The sequence below is a fragment of the Pelecanus crispus genome, chromosome 3 (assembly GCF_030463565.1).
Source record: "Pelecanus crispus isolate bPelCri1 chromosome 3, bPelCri1.pri, whole genome shotgun sequence".
NCBI lineage: Eukaryota > Metazoa > Chordata > Aves > Pelecaniformes > Pelecanidae > Pelecanus > Pelecanus crispus.
This window is the reverse complement of record NC_134645.1, coordinates 36,147,866-36,154,449: the sequence shown is the minus strand read 5'-3', so window position 1 is coordinate 36,154,449 and position 6,584 is coordinate 36,147,866.

Sequence of the window (6,584 nt, the reverse complement as noted above, 5' to 3'; positions counted from 1 at the left end):
CTATTATTTCATTCCCCAGCCTGACTGGAACCAGGGGATCAGCCAGGGAAATTTCAATATTTTCCCCCGGTCCCCTTCATTCAGAATCTTCGGTTCCAAGCATAATTAAGTCTGCGTCTGGGGCAAGCCCCCCTTGGATCCTTTGAATCTGTTGTCCCTTCTTTGGGCATTCATTTTTCCAGTGACCTTCCTCCTTGCAGTGTGCACATTGATTTTGTCCTACTGGTCCATATATAACGGGGCTGAAACCTCGTTCTTGGCCTCTCCTTCTGCCTATTCTTCCTCCCTGATAACATCCTCTACTCATTCCTTAGCCTCCCATAGAATCCCCTGCAATAGCTGCCACCAATGGGGCAGCTTGTACCTTTTGACTTTTGTGTTTTTCTTTCATCTTCTCTCTCTTTTCCATTTCTTCCTGATTATTATATACCTTGTAGGCTATTTCTATCAACTGAGAAATTGACACTCCTCCTACCCCACCTACCTTCTGCAACTTTTGCCTTATATCTGGGGCAGATTGCCCAATAAACAGTATGTTAGACATTCTCCTATTAGCTCCTTCTTCACAATCCAAATCTGTCCACTTTCTTGCACTTTCACCAAAGTACAGGGGCTCCAGGGGTGACCTCTGATAAAATGAGGGGAGATTTGGGCTTTTGTATGTTTAATTAGCTTCTTCGTGGCACAACACGTGATAACCAAGTCTGAGGATGGGGAGAGGAAGTTCTGCGAGGCGAATTATGGGGGCTTTGTGCCCTCTCCTCTGATGCTGGTCAGCATCAAACACAGAACATAGGATTAAATAAACCAACTGTTTGTCTGCTTTGGTATTGGCAATTCATATATGATACTCATTAGATTCAAAAATAAAGTCAAGCATCCTGGAAACACACAGAATTTATCAGGCACCTCTGCACTTCATGAAGCAGCAAAGGAAGGATGCAGCCACATTTCTTCCTCCACACAGATCATCTTCAGAAAGTTTTGTTTTAAATCTTCATTTTATAGTCCCACTTTTTTTTTTTTTTGTTTTTCTTTTTCAACTCTTAAAGTCACCTTGGGTGGCAGATGTCAACTGGCCTCAAAAGAGCCACTTGGACAAATCAGTAAATAATATTCATGAAATAATATGTGCTAGCATATCCCACTTTTCTTTTTATCCATTCAGACAATACTGAACTCCTCATCCCTGAGACTCACATAAAGCCCACGACAGAGGGTTCACATTCAAACTCCAATCAGCAATTCACAAACTAACACAGAATGATCTAGCTGATTTCACTAGGGACCTCCATATGGTGATGAAATTTATTCTGAGCCATGTTTAGGTTTTGTAGTTGTGGGCACCACACGCAAACCCTGAGAGAAACTGAGATTTTTAAAGCTGAGCTGGGAATTTACTAATAAAGCTCCTACTGAAATAAATGGATGCTGTTTGCCCTCAAAATCTCAGTCATCCTAGAAGTCGGACATAGTCCTGTATCCTGCATGTTTATTTCTCAACCAAAATAAGGATAATCTCTTTCAGCCTTTCGAGTCTCCAGTTCACTACAACAATTTCCCAAGGCATAGTTTTATAGACAGTACTTTTGTTGTTATATCCTGGACGTGGACATGTCTTCTCCAGTTGTAATATTTTTAATCTATAAATTGTTCAGTTGTATTCAATTTTCAAAAAGCTATAATAGGGAATTCACATTCCCCAACTCTTTGAAGCATGTAACAAAGACACATTTTTATACTATGGTATCGATGTGAAGTTTGTGTCTTTCTTCAAAAGAAAATAACACTCCAGATACATTCTATTTTTTCTCCCTATAGTTTGAAAAATTGATTGATTTTTTTTCTTTCATTTTGCCTGTTTAAGTACAGGACTGAAGTTAGGTTTTTCTGTATTTTTCCCTTCAGACAACATATTTTCCTGATGGAACTCCCCTCCCCCAAAAACACAATGTGCTTTTCTGATTTACCAGCTCTAGCATTTTCTCAACAATCATGTGAGCAAGAGCAAGGACTGAATATTTTTAGACACTAGAACTAAGCAGATGGCGAAGGATGTAGAAGATCAATAACTCTAGTTTTTGTAAAGTTTACAGCTCTGCTTATTTCAGTGTATTTCAAAATGCAATGAGAATATAAAACTTCATAGAATGAAATAGGAGAAAACTGCACTGGCCTGGGTGCCTTGCATGAGAACATTTTTCAAGCCATTCTTTGAAAGCAAGCCATGCACTTGCTCCAGCTTTAATTGTGAAGTCTCCCTTTGTTAATTTAATTGTACTCATGTTGCTGTTTGGTAAAAGGTCTTGGACAGATGTGTGCTCATCTGACATTCTTCCAAGCATGTCTGCGTGGTCAAACTTGAAAGGTTTTTGGGAGCTGAAAGTCATCCCATCAGGAACCAGAAACAACACCATCTGCTTTAGGTGGCTAAACACACTTCAAGAATAGCCATCTCCCTCCTTCTGGGCTCAAGTCTCCATGCTCCCTTGGGCTTTTCCTGTGGAGCAGCTGCCCTTCAGAGGTGCAGAGGAAGGGGAAACCATAAAAAAATTCTGGCCACAACACAGTTTTCACTACCACTTCAGAAGCCTGAGGGCTTAACTGAAAATAGGGTGGAATCAGGCAGTTGCTCAAGAACTGGTGGCACAGTGCTGGAAATGGGATCTCCTGGCCCAAAGTAGGGGCACTTAACAGGAGAAGCCAGTGTCTTGTTTTGTGACCTTGAGTAAGTCCTTCCATCCTTCTGCGCCTTCACTTCTCAGCTGCAGAATGGAGCAGCACAACCTCATTTCTGTACTTCCTTTCATTTCCTTTCATTTAATTTCCTTTCATTTCTGTACCTCCTTTCCCGAGTGAGGCTCACAGGGCAGGCGCTGGGTCTATGACCCTGCAACATGTGGGAAGGTGTGTTGTTATTAGCCCGCAAGCATTAAGCAGAATTAGGAAAGCCAGTCACCAGACCAGCAGTTGACAGAGGTTGGAGGAGACAAACAAAATTCCCTCAAAGTCATTAAGACAGAGTTCACATTAGCGGGTGCGTTCCCAAACACTACCTGGTGGGGTTGTGGTGCTACAGAGCAGGCACATCCCACCCTTCAGCAGTATCTGCTGCAAGCACGTTGTGAGCAGCTAAATGCCAGAAACAAAAAGGCAGGTAGGCAAGCAGACCCTGCTGTAGCTTTTCATCCATGGCTGCTGACATTTCCAGCCCCATGGCTTCTGTTCTTTAATGGGAATGGCCGCACCGTGCTGACAAGGAGGAACTGACCAGGAGCCCTTCATTCATTTCCCTGAACTTGTAACGGATCAGTCTCTAAAACCGGGGAATGAGGATGGGGCCAAAGAAGACCAAAAGACATTTTGATGCTTTGTTTTCAACAGACATAAGGCAGCTGAGGTTTACATGGCATTTTTAGGGCTTGCGACATCCTCAAGCTCTTTGTGGCTGGTGCTGGCAAGACAAGCATCATACAGCTGCCATCTTGTATTCAGCAAGGGCCGGGGGACTGAAGGGGCTGGGACCAGCGGGGCTCCTCACCTGTGCAGGAGGTCAGGAGGAGATTAGTGGGGCAGGGTGGCGATACTCTTCTCACACCCACTTTAAAGAGTTACTATGGGGGTTTCCAACTTCCAGCCAGATCCTCATCACCCAAAAGAGGGCCCCGCAAAGTGTCTCGGTGCCATCTCTAGCAGCTGTCCCTTCCACCCAAGCAGTGTCAGCCTTGGAGCTGGGCCAACATCTACGTGTGGAAGCTGTTCCCTCCTCCAACCTTCTGGACCTTGGGCAACAGAGCTACTAAATGAGCCATACTGACACCAATACTGCAATCAATTTGTTAATATGGATCAGAGACAGACTCCGCTGCTGGGAGGAGGAGGAGAGGGGAAAGGAGATCATTATTTTTAATTTAAATAAACCAATATGTTAATAGGGGAAAGGAAGCACCCTGCACAAGGATGGTGGAAGGGGGAAAGCAAATGAGTACGGTTTGGGTTTTTTTTTGGGGGGGGGGTGTGTCATGTATTTTTTCATTAGCCTGGGTTTAAAAAAAAAAGAAAATTATTTAATACAAAAAGAGTGGGAGTAGACAACTTTACAAGTCCAGTAATAGCAAATAACTAATTATACCCGTCTGAGACTCAGAAGCATGCCTGGCTCTTTTCTTTCTTTAAAACAAATTAAAGAAAAAGGAAAGCTCGATTCCCAGGAGGGCTTATCTAAGGCCTCTCATCTCTAATACACATCTAAAGGGACAGGGAAAATATCTTTTATCACTTAAATCTCCCTGAAATTTAAGACCAGCTGGGAATTTTTTTATGTGAATATGATTCATTAAATTCATATCATTCCAAAGAAACCTTCCTGCCGGTTTATCTTTGCCACTGCAGTCATCTCTCCAGAAAAGCACAGTTTCCTGAATGTTGTCAACCTGGACAGCTCAATTTTTGGCTGAAGGTTAGATTTCATTCGGAAACTATGGAACTGGCCCCTCATTTTTCTTTTCAGGGAACTGGTATGTGCAAATCATTCTCGAATTCAACTTTTTCCCCTCTGCTGAGACAATAGGAAAATCCTGCACCACCGTACCGCTTCCAGCCATTAGGCTTCTCAGTCCTGAAAGGTGGGGTGGTTTTATTTTCGCAATACATTTCAATATTTATGCATTGTACTTGGCGGGTTTAGCTTCTTTGATCAAATACAGGTACAAGAGCTCTGAAGGCTCGGCTCTGAGAGCTGGCTCGGAGAGCAGTCGCATCCAGCTTCCACTGGGATCAAATGCAGTAAGTTTGTATTTCAGCAATCTTTAGAGCCGCTCTACGGTGGAGTGATGTACGAACTGATAAATAGGGGGTTGTAGCTGAGTTAATATCCTGGTATAATACGCAGCCGCTGAAATGCTCTGAGCAACACTCCGTGGAGTTTTAGCGGGGAGGAAAATGTATGTTTTACATAATAAGCTCCTTCACATATAGTGCCACAAAAGTTACTAGGGAGACAGTCCGTCTTAAGCGCAAAGAAAAACAAAGGGAAGTTCACGTGGCAAGATTGCTTCTTGCTGCCTCTGTCTCGCAGCCGATGTGGAGGGTGGGGAGGCACTTCCAAGGGCGAGAGTTTGAAAAGCAGAGCTGAGGCAGGGCACCCGGGCGGCGGGGAGCGAGAGGCTTTGGGAAGAGGTCAGGCAGAGGGCAGGGTAGATCGAGTTCAGGGGCGGCTGTGGAAGAAAGGACGCGCGGCCCTGACAGATGCTAGTCGCGTTGTTCGGCGCGCTGTCGGAGGGCACGTGAGTGCCATGGTGATGGGTGCGCTCTGACATCCCGAATAAAGGAGCCTGGAGATAGGGGGGCTCCAGCGAGGGGAAAAGGGGCCGTATCCCAGCCTACACGAGTACTTCCAATCAGACTGCTCCTAGCACTTGTGAAATTAAAAATAACTGCAAGCGATTGCATAGAAGTAAGCAACCCGGAACTCCCTGAATTTATCGCAGGGTAGAAGAGCAAACAGTTTTCACCGTGGGATTTTTCTTTTCTCTCATCCATTATGCAGACACTGCTCTGCCTTTTGAACAGCTCTGTAGGACACGGCTGAGAGTGGGAAACTGTCCCCGGACTCCCTCTTTTGAATGTTTCTTTCCCCAAGCAGGTACCTGGGCACGTCCAGCTTTTGTGTTTCCCTGGGTGAAAGTATCACCTTTCCTGTTTCCTGTTTTGCCCTGGAGGAGCTCACAACTTCCCTGCATTTTAGTTCTACTTATTACTCAAAGATTTACAGTTGTATTTCTAAGGTTCAGAAAATTCAACTCATGCAAATACTCTTCTGTTAGTAAAGGCTATATTATCTGGTTTAGCTATAGATGCAGTCCTTAGATTCAAATTAGGGCTTTTGCCACATTTCCAAAATCCTCACAGACCTCTGCTATCTCGAACACAGTGAATGTGATTAAAAGTATCAGCTCGTCTTGCCAGATTCCTGTGGGAGTATCAGATCTAAACTAGATTATTAGACTAAACCCCTGCTTTTCAATTCAACCCAAGTTAGCAGTTGGGATCCTCTGGTTACAATTTGAAGCTATCATCAGCATTTAGGGGCCAGACTCGTACAGGAATCACCAGCGAGAGCTCATGCCACAGATTTACTTTGGCTTTGCAGCTCCTAAACGCGATACAGCTCTCTGCTGATCTCCAAACGCAGCCAGTAACATAAGCTAGCAACCTTCACTAAATATTCATAAATTATTATTTTTAAAAAGCCTAGCAAAATAAGAAAAATTCTCTTGATAGAATAATTCTCAAATTTTAAAAATCTCTTTACTTATTCCATAATGGCTTTTGCTTTAGGACCTCATGCTGTCATCACAAGAACAGTTTTTACCAGTGGGCAATATCTTGCTGCTGCCTTTAGACCAGCAATTAGAACAACTAACAGATAGTCTAGACAATAGCTAATTTATCTGCAAAAAGGGAATTTGCATTTCTCTTTAGATACCTTATATTAAAGATACACAGTATCACACAATAATTATCACTATATGAAGAAATTATAATTCTAAGGTCTTCAGAGCAGTGACCTTCCGTTTTTATAG